Below are 14,435 nucleotides of genomic sequence, written 5' to 3'. Positions count from 1 at the left end.
TAAATACACTGCACAAAAAGTTAAAGAACACCCATTTCTTTCATATTACTGTAGTTAATAATGGCATGTGCAGGATTACCTCACGTGCCTTGACAAACGTATGCGGTTTTTTTGCGTTATACACGTGGCCTGTTATCATCATTATCATTACTTATTAATAAAGAAGAGAATTTATGGATGTCAACTTCTTTATTGTGGGGAACACAACGTTTCGGAGTTTCAGAATACATGTTAAAGCAACAAAAGTAATAACATAACAAAAGGGAGCCAATATATAATTTGCGCTGACAGGTGATTAGCAATAGGCTATGGAAGCCAACACTTTACAGTATTAAGCGCTGATAGTTACGGACAACTGAAAGCCAGGACTTAAATTTTATTATCTATTATTGATGATCTGTTGGCTTCCATTATTAAGTTTCCACATTTTGTTATCTTATTACTTTTATTGTTCTTACATGTAGACATATGTATGCTCTCTGCCTCATAGCATTCATTTACCCGATGAAGGAGTAAGCATATACTCCGAAACGTTGTGTTCCTCATAATAAAGAAGTTGACATCCATAAATTCTCTTCCTTATGCGTATGCCTTTCAAAGACTTACTTATTATTACTGAATACTTTATATTGATGAAGGTCGACGTGACATACGTAAAGCTGCGACAACTGTGGAGACGATGGGGTGTCCTTTAATTCACTAACAGTATTGATGATGCGTGATCCTGTCCTGTTGAACATGTCACATATCAGATCAATACAGTAGTCACAAGAAATCAAGTAGAATTAAATGAAAAGTGTTTATGAGATTGAAGGCATAATAAAACATGATAGGGTAATGTTTTAATGCGGTTTAATCTCGTGGTATGTCAGTGTTATGCGAACAGTGACACCATGGCACGGGAAAGCACATACACGCATGTGTACATTGTTATAAAGTACGTGAGGTCTTATATTTTCATAAGCTACTTCATTTGACGTAAAAGTATGAAATACACATTGATGGACTTCACTGAAGACGCTGACAGATTTATAATCGTGTTGAGACACGTACACATATTTTTACTAATCCTAATACTTTAATCCGTACATATGGTAAATTTATTTAATATATTACAAATATTACTATCGTCTATGTATGGTATAGTCCACCTCTCTCCTTGTGGAATTATGTTGATGGCAAATAAAGAATGTAAGGTTAAGGTCCAAGGAGTGAGTGAGTATTGTTTTACGCCGCTTTTAGCAATATTCCAGCAATATCACGGCGGGGGACACCACAAATGGGCTGCACACATTGTACCCATGTCGGGAATCGAACCCGGGTCTTCGCTGTGACGAGCGAACGCTTTAACCACTAGGCTACCCGACCGCTCCTAAGGTCCAAGGAATCGCAATTCGTTGAGCAGAGTACGCCCCTTTGGCGTGAAAGAATCTTATGGTCGTGGGTTCGACTCCCAGTTCGCTCTCCTTATGTGTGTAGGTTTGTCTGTACCATACCCGTGCTCGTGGGTTTCACCAATACGAAGGCCTGCACCAATTTGGACTTTCCTCCCACATCACGCTGACACGCCGTGATGTAACAGACGTTTGTTTAATGTTTAACGCCGCACTCAGCAGTATTCGTACTGTTTGACGGCGGCCTGTAAATAATCAACCGTATTGATGTTGTGAGCGAGCAACGCCGTCGGGGTACGATGACACGCAATCAACCAAGTCACCGGGCCTGACCACTCGATGCATTTGATCACATCTTTCCACAAGCATAGGTTCATGGGACCCATTCTAACCCAGCGAGAAGAATAGTTTTATTATCACAAGAATTCGCTGCTAAGAGTACAATTCCTATCATATCATACGACTCTGTTTATGAATCACTGTCACAATGCAGTGAGTGAATACTGTTTGAAGCGGTTTCTCCGACGGGACAGACAAAACTATCCCTTATACATTAATTACTACCACAATCAATACATCAAGGTTGCACAGCGGTATGTCTGCCGTTCAAACGTAGAAATAAAGTAGGTATATGTTGAATAATTCATGTCGTCATTTCCGCCACGTTGGCAAGTAGCATTAGATATGTCGAACTCAATCCGTACTCGGACATCAACGGCATGTTACGGCTTCCTCTTTCTGTGAGTAAACCTAAAGTATTGTGAGCCTGTGTTCTGCCCAATGTGCTAATTGCAAAGCATGTAAAAAATGTAAATGTTCCCGAGGAATGTCAACACATGTCGAGCATTATACCGTAAACATTAATGTGGACCTTTCAGGAATATTTCATGAGGTTTTTAAATAATTCATTCGTTTCACAGGATGTACAATTTAATTGCGTGATGTTTTTTTGGGTGAACTTTAAATGTTTTTGTTTTAAAATCATGTTATTGTCAAAAGACAAAAGGACACAAACATGGTCTCCAGATAGTGAGGTATCACTTTAGTCATTGACAAACGCATACTCTGCTGCTGCTATTCAGAAGGACGAAGGCTTACATTGGGTGTAATGAAGGATGTGCGTGTGGACCTCGGGGTTGACTTTAATGTTTATTGTTTATCATTCAGGATGGTCCCTCACTATTCCATGCTTGTTGTTATAATTAAATGTGTGTATTTATTGGTTGACAAAGAGTTCCCCACTGCCGCATGGTTGTTGGTAGAACCGACACGGAGTATTGGTGGTAACACTGAATGGTGTGACATAGTGTGTGTCATCATACTCCCACGACGGTCTGCCTTGCCCACACTCAACTACTTACAGGCGTCACGTAGCAGGAACATTGCTGCGTTGTAAAACAACATTCATTTACTTTTTTCAAGGAATTTTTACTTTTAACTAAATTCTCCCAAAATGCATTTCCTGGAACTGTGAACATTATGTAGAGGGGAATGTCCGAGTAACTCTCCATTTCTTAAAAATAATGGAGCAGAGGCCCCGCAGGGGCCGAGGCCCATTATTTTTCAGGAATGGAGAGTTACGAGGATATTCCCCTACTTAAAACTCATCCCTACTTTTACACTTTGACAAAAGTTTCTGTAGTTGAAAATATTTGAAAAATTCAAATTCTGCTTCAAGATAATGTACAGTTGACAAGCAACTCTCCATTCCTGAATAATAATGGAGCGTTTAAACAATAGAATGACGTCACAGATGTGTTTTAACTCCTCTGAAACTGAAACCATTGGACCAATGAAGCTGAAACTTAATTATAACAGTCATATTGAACAAGCTATTAATGGCCATTGTCTGCCGTTAATATACAAAACGTAATGACATTTTATGAAATTGCTACTCCTATATTTAGTTGTGTGATTCAACACATGTTTCATGTTTCGCAATATTTAAAATTTTGGCTGTTTTTAACCAATCTCTTAAATTCTCTCAAAATGATTTCTTGGCTCTGTAAACTTCTGCTGTCTTTCTTGACATTTCAAACTGTTGACAACATATCCAGCTGAACTACAGTGGCACTATATGTATCTTTGAAAAGTGTTCCTTGCTCACTCTGAGCGCTTGATTGCGTCTCCTAGCAACAGTTTTAATGACTTTGTTTAATTAAATGCAGGTTGTGGACATACGACCACAAACGACACTTAAGTGACTATTACCCCGTTCACATGCACAACATTTACTCACGTAAGTAGTTTTACAACTGTGTAACTACATGTATACATACGTGTGTATGTGTAAATCCACTATGTCTTCACATGAAAGTCAACTAAGGTATGTAAATGGTGTAAAGCACTTATATTCAAGAGTGTTTTCACCACTTTTAAGATAAAATAGGATGTTTACCAATCAACGTTGAATGAGAAGAGAGTTACTTTACCGAAATCTTCGCATGAAGCAACATGTGTTTGCTTTAATTTGTACACAAAGTTTTGACCCATTGAAACCAAAAGAAAACACATAAAAGTTGGTAACTTGCAATTTATTTGGTGTTGGCAAATCAACAGATATATAAATTAGATAATCCTCTGACGTTGGCATAAACGTTCACATTACAACATAAATAGACAGACTGAGTGCAAATTTACAGACATGATGCAGATGTGCTCCCGGTGTAAATATTCACACATGTGTAAACGCGTTCACATGACAACTAAACTCACGTGTGTATTTTTACACACGTATGCAAATATATAGAGGTTATCACGCGAGTGTGTTTGGGGATGGTAAATATCCTGCATTAGGAATAAACATTGTATTTAGCGAGCCTTACTATTCACGAGTTTCATAAAATTGGTTTTACACGGGAGCGAGTTTAGTATTTTATTTATTACTTGCCATTTATAACGTTTTTTAATTATACTGTTGAGTATGAATAGGCTGACACGATCCACGACATAGTCCAATTGAGTTTAACAGAATAAAACTTCAAAAACGTCAAAAGTTGAAACGTATGAATTTCATACCATACAGAATTCACAAAATTATCGTAGGGCTAAGGCTATCGCATCTCACATATTTTAACTTAGACTAACGACTGTCGTTGCGCTACAATACGATAGCCTTGTGGAACGGGCCTTGCATCTCAAAGTTTTCAGTAACGTCACAATACCCGATGACGTAATTTGTGGAATTTTGTTGCAAGATCCATCGGCGAAACAATGCCATGTGACGTCAGCCTAGCAACAAGGTTGCTGGGGTCATCGCGTGTGCATAAGCTCCTCTCAGTGATCTATCAACACTACACGCAATGTCGTTGAATACGCCAAAGGATGTTGAGAGCTTTCAATATTTGTTCGTGAAACGTGTTCCGAGAGTACATAAGCACGCGTTTTGGTATTACACAATGTGTAATAAAGCTGTATGTTTATTAAACGGGTGATCTCTTCACGGGCAAGTAATAAACACACATATGTATGGAGGTGCGCGTGAACGGGGTGTATGACAGCACGGGACATTTACGCGTGTCACACTGTCTCCCTTCTTAATGTCTGTGACGCAATGTGTACCCACAAGAGGTAACTGTCACTACACAGCGGTGTTTGTATGTGTAAATATTGTAATATAAGGACAGTTTTGATCGTAGTCTGGTGACAGGAGATATTGCCCATGCCAACCAGCTATGACTGTAACTGACACTCACGCGAGTAGAACCAAGCTATTCAGACTTCATGTAGGTCAACACAGACAACTCGTGTTTTATGGCCGAGGTCGCGAATATGATATAGCTTTGAAAGTTTCGAAATCCATTTGAAGCTACCCGTAATTGTTTCGGGATGATTGTCATGGGTGTGTTTGTAGGTATACTTGTCTACGTCACTTTATATGTATATGTTGAAAGTCCGCGTGATCGTTTTATTATAATTTTGTCCTTCATGCTAAAGCGACAAGCGCGAAATTCCAACAAAGGACAGCGTCAATAGATCCGAACTGGATTCTCCGCCACATAAGGAAGTGTGGATGATGACGTGGGTCGTTGCCGGTTGTGCAAGGTTGTTTTGTCGCGGAATGGGAAATATTTCTTATTCTGTTTTACAAATATCAATACGCTGATAGTCATCCTGTATTTAAATTCAACATTGCCTAATCCACTGGATGCAACAATCCCCAAGTCTGTCGTCAATGTTAATCAAAATACATGTACTACCAATAACACGGACCGATACTATGCATGATTTAGAGGGTTGTTTTGGATAGAAGTGAATAGATATATCAGCAAGTGACCTATTTATGATTGCTGCTCGAAGCGAAACACGGAAACACAAGTAATTCGTCGCACTTTGTGAGAAACTGAAACTAAAATCTGTCTCTCTCTCTCTCTCTCTCTCTCTCTCTCTCTCTCTCTCTCTATCTATCTGACGATGCACACATTTATTTTGACTTGTATATTTTTGAGTGAAAATAAAGCTTCAGTCAACATCAGTGAACGCATGGTCTGATCGTTTGAGACATGTAACTGAATAGTTTTAGCCAGGGCTGCAGAAAAGTTTTTACCAATCAGACATTTTGTTCCCTACTCTTGAGACCTTCAGTGTGTATCCAGGTAGGGTCGGGTAATAGGGGGTCGGGTATCCGGGTAGTAAATTTGGACTCGTCCCAGCCCTAATGCATAGACGCAAATGACACCTGCCTTTTCCTCGTGTATGCATTCACATGACCATGAACGCGGCTTGCCTAATGTCAAGGAACACACGTGGTTGACTCACGCAGAGATCACCCGAGAGGTAGCCACGCCCCCTAGCCGCGAGATTTCGCAATGTTGTTAACCGAAAGATATCTCAGGCGACAGTTTGTTGTCGATAGCTATTATATTTACTACTTCCTTCATTGCCCGCGTCCATATCAGGGCATTCAATGTCATGTAGAGTTCATTTCTTCCGTGATCTTTTCTCGTGCCATACAGGACACGTTGAGCAACTGTGTAGTCTTTTCATACCAATTGTGCCTACCACGTTTTGACTGCCTTATACTATATGCTGGTAAGTGTACGATTGTGCTTACTTCCAACCTTATTTTTGTAGTGATCGTGGATTCCAGTCATTCTTACTTACTATAAGTTGACTGTAGATTACAATGTAATATCAATTTTGAAATTTGGAAGTAATTGTTTAATTTTTCATTCTGTTTATCTGTTAAATTTCCTCATACACATATACAAGTAATGCCGGTTGTGTAATAATATAATCATTGACACGTTTTGTCATGTGCTTTTGTTCCGAGAGCGGTCGGGTAACCTAGTGGTTAAAGCGTTCGCTCGTCACGCCGAAGACCCGGGTTCGATTACCGACATGGGTACAATGTGTTAAGCCCATTTCTGGTGTTCCCCGCCGTGATATTGCTGGGATATTGCTAAAAGCGGCGTAAAACCATATTCACTCACTCACTTTTGTTTCGAGTGCTTACTACGTCCCTTGACCATCCCAGGATCCGCTGATCGTGAGTTCGAATTCCAGATGTAACTGAAGTACTATTCAAAACGGCGTTAAACCCAATTCATTACCTCACTGGAGTGATCAATCAGCAAGAATAGTGTCACGTCCCATTTATTGAGTAGTATTTGAAAAATAATGCTGCTTTTCTCAAAGGGGTTCAAATATAAATATAAGGCCACATTAATGCTTCATAAATGTCGAAAGTATCACACCTTTTATCAAATTGCAATACACTACTATTAACAAGCAATGAGTATGACACTCTGTCTATACACGATGGAACGATTCAATGTATGTTAATCTAACCACACCTCAGTATATCCGATATCATTTGTGTTGCAATATGACAATGGAAAAAAACCATTATATCAGTATGTCCCAATATCTTTCAATGACAGACGGATCAATGATTTTGTAAACTGGGGCACATTTCTCATTCTTAAACTTTAGGTGTGAAGGGGGTGGGGGTCATATATTGATTTCTGTGGGTGAGGTGATCGGGTGAAGGGTCCAGTTGGGATTTTGTAACTTCATTTGGGGATGGGTGGGGATGTTGTTTGTTTGTTGTTTGTTTGTTGTTTAACGCCGCAGTCAGCAATATTCCAGCTATATGACGGCGGTCTGTAAATAATCGAGTCTGGACCAGACAATCCAGTGATTGACATCATGAACATCGATCCACGCAATTGGGATCGATGACAAGCATCAACCAAGTCAGTGAGCCTGACCATCCGATCCCGTTAGTCGCCTCTTACGACAAGTATAGTCGCTTTTTACGACAAGCATGGGTTTCTGAAGACCTATTCTACCCCGGATCTGCACGGGTCTCTTATTTGGAGGATCCATATAGTAACATGCAGTCATTTCTTCGTCGCTTCAGCCTGAATATGCATAACAGGTCGCCATAGCCTACAGCTGTTGAATTGCGGACTACGGAAGTAACAACTCTCGACCTCCTTCATTTTCAATGTGTTCCTCCGTGTGTCACTGCATACACTATTGAAAAAGGAAATGCAACACTTTCCAGTTATGTGAGCTGTGATGCCCGGTGATGGCACAACAGTAATTTTACCATGACAAAAGTAACACCATGTCATTTTCGTCATGGGAAGGTAGGGTCAAATCACGTTGAGCAGTTCAAAGTTGATTCCGCAAGTAACGACATAAATTGATAGATAATACCAGCTACACCTCGACCAGCATACATTTATTAGCATGCAGTGGTGAGGGCACACGGTATATTGAACCTAGCCCAAGACAGTTCCCAAAGATGATGGACTGAATGTGCTGTGGTGCATTTGTCTTGTTATGTACAGCGTTTGACAGGAAGGAGGAAGCAGCGCGAATCAACGTGGTGTACGTGGAAAGATTGACGTTAATAGTGTGTTTCTGCTAAGACAATTACAAAAAACTGTCTTCAGTTATGATTCTTCACAATGACCAAACCTGAAATATGCTAAAAAAATCAGTACAAGAAATAGCTTGTTTCATAATCTGCACGGCCTTTCCGTGGTTCATTGTGTTGTTTCAAGATATGTAAAACATTGCTGCATCCTTGTGTGTTTGATAAAATGTTTCAGCCACAGATTGATAACCCATACTAACGGGATCGGGTAGTCAGATTCGCTGACTTGGTTGATGCGTGTCATCGTATCCAAATTGCATAGATCAATGCTCATGATGTCAACCCCTGGGTTGTCTGGTCCAGACTCGATTATATACAGACTGCCGTCATATAGCAGGAATATTGCTGAATGCGGCGTTAAACAGCAAAAAAAATAAACTTCAACACGTTTCACAAAGGAACGAACATGTGACTGAATGGTGTATGTGTTGTTACTGTTGCAGGTATTAGAGGAACTCCATGCTGTCCATATCGATGGTTGGGAAAGCCTTATCCCCGATGACGACGTCGGAACATGCTTCAGATGCCTACAAAGACGCTGTCGCCTTTATTGGGCAGCTGCGTAACAATGAGGAGAAGCTTATTGAGAGAGCCAAACTTTTTCTCAAGAAGGACAGAGACTACTGCAAACGCGTCTTTTCAACGCAAGTTGAAGGATGGACACCGTTCCACGCCTTTGTCATGCGTAGTGCAAAAAAACTGGTCAAACTCGCCCTTAAAGCTGGAGTGTGTGCCTATTTAGAAATGGGTGCTCCTGAAGGGTTGCCTAGCAGGTGTACGCCATTGCATCTGGCAGCGCATCGTGGGGACATCAGCATTATACAGATTCTTTTACAAAATGGCGCAATTGTGAACAAACGGGATGGAAGCAATCATACCCCGGTATACTATGCAATGAATGCTAAGCATACACTAGCAGTGAAAAAGTTGATAAAATACGGCAGTGATACTTCTGAGATGACCCCTGCACAAAGGAGGATGTATTACGAATTGACTGAACCGCGTGCCCCAGCGTTATTGTGTCTCCCTACAAGAAGTGCCTCCATTAGGGGTAACAGGAACACGTAATCAAGATCTGGGTTGGAACCCCGAAATCAGGAAACTGTGATACTTTTAATACGCCAGCTCGTCTCATTGGTCAAAATCACCAGGAATATACCACCCTCTAGTGCATTGTGAGCACGTAATATCTTCTACCAATCAGACATCTTCGTTTCGCACTGACGTCAGTGTAACTTCCAAATGCAAATAACAGGAAGTCCTTCAGATCAGGCGAGGTGTCATCTTTTCTTATAAATTCTAATATTTTATACACATTTATCATATTTGTCAGGTATGTGATTGTCAAAATAGTATGAGGTATTCTCCATATCCCATAGTTTAAAGCCATGTAGGTTCCCAACCTGCACGGGGCGAGTTCAAGACGGGGCGAGATGAGACAAAGACAATAACTGAAAAACCAAAGAGTTCCATTTTGTACAATATGAACGTATAATCATCTTGCAGTGAAGGTTGAATCTTTACAACACCTGTTTCTATGCTTGTAGGTAAGTAGTTGTAGGGATCCTTTCGGATTTTTATGGAAAACGCTGTGCCTGTGAGCGTGGATGACAATATACAATATTCATGCTCATATCAAAAAGCAATGACATTAGACCTTCTTAAAGTAAGGTTTTATTTGAATGTTGTTTAAGGAATAATTTGTATTATGATTTCATAATATATATTATGATCAATACAGAAGGGCTCAAATTACGATTGCGTGAAAAATAAAGGAACATAATTGAAGGGAAACTTTGTTAGACATGCCACGTTTATTACGTTGACAATGCTTGATAATTGCTTGGCAAAGAAGTAAAAAACCATTTACTTATTTCGGTATCAAGACTTTCGAGTATACTTAAGCAATTTGTGATGCAATCTATTGTAAAATATGACCTTCTACATTGTTATATGTTCGCCAATTCCATCAGTATGAACACGTTATACGTTATAGCGTGGATTGAACTAGTATATGTACGAGTGTGCAAGAGCTGTTTTGTAACATATTGCACAACTGCAATTTCATATGTGAATAGTTAATAGTACTTTTGTCCCAAACCAATACACACTTTCTGACACTCATTTCTCTTTCTTCGGTTTCTTATAGTTTATAAGAGTCATAACTTTCTTTCTCTTTGACTGGCGGCAGTCTTCATTTCAATCTGAATTAAATGCCATACATGTAGCGTTGTAAAGCAAAGAAAGATACTGCAGCAAAAGTATTATTGCAAATACTGTTTTAATGCATTCGGAGAAATATAATATACCAATTTTGACTGTTATTGGAAATGGGACTGCTTGTAGTCTTGATTTTTGAGTGTTGATTCATATCCATCACACGGCATGAATAGCATGTAGGGAACAATCTCAGTGGAAGCATTTACAATCAAAAATAGATATGTGTAGATATTGTTGATTTCACTGATTCATAACCTCACATTTAAAGTGCACTTATTCGTATCAAAGCTGCCCATTTGTTGTCAGCAGAATGAATGGAGGGTATCCGTACGATGCGTATACTCATGCTGACCTATAGGTCCATTGATGACTGTCTTCATATTGGTATAAAAGCAGTTTTCCTGTTTTACTGCGCAGAGGCACGTTTATGCTGATTGAAGGTACATTGATGACTGTCTGCATATTAATATAAAAGCAGTTGTACAGCTGTTCAGCATATAGTCACGCTTTTCTTCAAGACGCCACCTCTTGTTTTACTGCGTACAAATTATTATGAAGAATCATTGTGGATTTCTTTTCGAAATGTTCAAATTCGTATTTTAACATATTTATGTTTTGGATGTAATTTGTTATTTCTTTGCCAAATGAATGGTTGAATTATGTCATTGTCAGTAACAATTATTATGAAGATGTCTATTTGTTGACATTGCGTTCGTTTGTTAATAGTGCTCATTTGTACTTCACTGTCTGTTCGATTATTGCTGACATAATCCATTCCAACACGAATCAGAGTGCCTTATGTAAAATAGCTGCACACTATCTGTGTTTTCTGTGATATTTGTAACTATATCGTTGTGCTGGGGGATCTTGGTTGGGAGAAGAGCGTATATCTTGTTTGCCTGGCTTCGTCTGATAAAGTAGTAAAAATCGAATCCTGGATAATTTATCAAGATTTCCATGTCGACATTTTACTTGCGGGTAAAAAGACGTGTGTGAGTAAATGTCATATACGATTCAGTCACTTGCCGCATACGATCTTTAGTTTTTATTTGTCGAAATGCCATCCTGGAACGTAATGGTAAAATGTCCAGTTATTTTCAATTCACATCAGTGATGCAAATCATATTCGAAAGGGAAGAGATTGTATGGTCGGGTTGAAACTGCGTGTCATCGTTACCCGATGGCGTGAATCGATCTCAATGCGATCAGTCACCGGTTTGCCCAGTCCAGAATCGATTATTTACAGACAAACATGATCTACATGGCATATCATTGACTTGTGGCACTAACAACATTCACTCATTCGTTGAACCCTGCAAAAGGAAGACTTTTTGAAGTATGACTATCTTTTTTACTCGAGTGTATCTAAACAAGTTCCACATATCTTCAGTTGTCAAGGTCTTGTATGAGCCCCTTCAGCTTAACATTACGCTTAATACCCTTCTTGTTTTCGATGCCACAACGAAATATATTTAATGCCCTGTAGTAAGACATTATTTTTTGCGCATATTGATTAACACCACAAAATTCAAAGAGTAACCAAGCTATTACAACAACCGTTTCTCTTTGAAGAATAGCTTTAATTGGCAAAATTTGGTCAGCGTCAGAAAGACATTTTAAGGAAGGTCAGTGAGTTGTCACAACGTAAAGATATGTACTGGCCTGATACTCTGGTGACAGTGGCTGCCCTTTCTTATTTTATATTTGCTTATTTGACTTTTCTTTATTTAATTTTTCATTTGGTGTTTTTTGGGGTGAAGTACTAATTTTGCTGTGCAGTTCCTTCTGCTAGCGGCCAGCGACCAGCACATTATTAGTAATAAGTTTTTAGTAATACCAATCTTATTTTTATTCTAGTATTATGTTTGTTACGTTTTGAAATATTTATTGTATCAAAAGTGAATTCAATCATTTCACTTCATCTGTCTATACATTCATGCATTGTTTCAATAACGGCAACGTTTGAAGCAGAAACGGTACCCGATGTAACGCCTTTTCATCCTAACGTGTCTGTGCTTCGTCCCACAGACTCATTTAATGAGGGAAAGCTTCATAAGCCAATAGCGGGTTACACACAAGACGAGAATTTAGCAAACTTTTATCATCAGTGTGATTATGGTATATTGTATACGATTTATATAATTAATTGTACACCATTGCAATCAAATTCAATTGTCTGCTAATAGGGGTTGTAGGGTAGCCAATTGGTTAAAGCGTTCGCTCGTCACACCAAAGAATCGAGTTCGATTCCCCACATGAATACAGTGTGTGAAGCCTATTTCTGGGGTTTCCCGCCGTAATATTGCTGGATCATTTGTACTCACACACTCTCTGCCAAATGAGTTGAATTGTAGGCCAAAAACGTGTATGCTATATTTGTTTAATCAGATAATCTAATTTCGTTTATTCGTTTTGGACCATAGTATCACAAGCACATATTTAGGCACAACACTTTAGTTAATGAAAACTCTTTAGGAATTAGATAATGTAAAACCAACCATCAAAACATTAATATTTGTTTGAGTAAAAATATCGGGTAATATGTTCTAAAATAAAACTTTCTTTCCCAAGTTCATATTGGTGTTTTCACGGACAAAAATGAATAGGTTATATTAACTAAACATTGACTGATACCATAAAAAAAACTGGGTATCACCGACATATCGTCACTCGAAGTTTATGTGTCAAATTCATACCAATAGTCCCAAGATTTAAAAATAAGTTAAAATTTACTATGATAAGTTGACCTCAAAGCACAACTTAGAACAAGTAAGAATTTGTAAAAATATTATGCATATAGATGCATAAATGTTGATATGACAAAGGCTTGTTTTTTTAAGATTTATTATTATATGAATTTTATTTACCTAACATACTCGACGTGGTACTTTCTGGTGTATGATGGCAAATTCGGATGTGCCGAGCATCGGATAAGTCGAACTTTTGTGTTTGGTCCAAAGGAGTTCCGAGACAACGAGGTTCAACTGTAATATGCGATTACAAAGGACCCAATGAACGGTATTTGCTATACCGTTATACAAACTTCATAATTAAAAGCTTATGCCTAATATGTTTGAAATGCAGAGATAATGATAGAGCTTTTATTGAAACTGATCCTGTCAAACTGATTATGTTTAATAACATTATGTTGATGTGATAGTACATAGATAAAAGCAGAACTACAACAAGTAATAATTAATAATTAAGTAAGATTCAACATAATGTACAATATTTCTTTTCATCAAATTGGAATTTATTGCATAGTTACACATGGGAGAATGACTGTTAGTATGAAATGTAAACAGAAAGATGTATATCAAATATATTATTTAATTATATATATACGTGTGTATATCTGTTAAGTTTGTCTTATGGTATACCCATGTTCAACATTGGATATAACGAATGACATTATAAATCATTTTGTTACATGAAGAAATCTGACATTCCCTTGAACGTTTGTGAAAATCACTCCTGCTTTACGGTTGCGAACGGCCGATGTTTAGCTGTGTCCGATCGTTGTATCCAAGGTTTGACCTTACCCATAATTGACCTTACCCATAATTGATCACTGTGACTCAAGTTGTCGTTTTCAATACACCATGGGTCAAGCAATAACTGAATCTTTTATGTGGGTCAAAAACTGACTCATTTCTCTGTTTCCATTACAATGTGGGTCAAGATGTGACTGATATCTTTGTTTTCAATACAATGCGGGTCAAGGTTTTTAAAAGTGTTTTTGCGACCGAGTTATACGAGTTTACGGTATGAAAAAACAAAACAAAATACACCGTGTCCATTAATTTTTTCAGGCACTGTAACGCCTTTTCAGGATACTTGTAAACAATCCCAACCTCTACTCTGGTGGGAGTGACATGTATATTATCAATCATATAGACTTACAAATCTACAAACATTTCCATAAATTGTGA

At 38.5% G+C, this 14,435-nt stretch overlaps 1 long non-coding RNA gene across 4 annotated transcripts in view; it reads left to right on the top strand.

Moving 5' to 3' along the window:
- LOC124139483 overlaps positions 1-8,922 on the top strand; it is an 86,398-nt gene extending 77,476 nt beyond the window's left edge. For all 4 annotated transcript variants that reach the window (XR_006861790.2, XR_006861789.2, XR_007220661.1 and 1 more), the window contains one exon: positions 8,727-8,922. This is a non-coding gene — a long non-coding RNA (uncharacterized LOC124139483). The remainder of the gene's footprint in view (positions 1-8,726) is intronic.
- The last annotated feature ends 5,513 nt before the right edge of the window (positions 8,923-14,435 follow it).

Source organism: Haliotis rufescens, unplaced genomic scaffold (assembly GCF_023055435.1).
Source record: "Haliotis rufescens isolate VD_foot unplaced genomic scaffold, xgHalRufe1.0.p SCAF_1, whole genome shotgun sequence".
In the NCBI taxonomy this organism is placed as follows: domain Eukaryota; kingdom Metazoa; phylum Mollusca; class Gastropoda; order Lepetellida; family Haliotidae; genus Haliotis; species Haliotis rufescens.
This window is presented reverse-complemented; position numbering and strand designations above follow the sequence as displayed.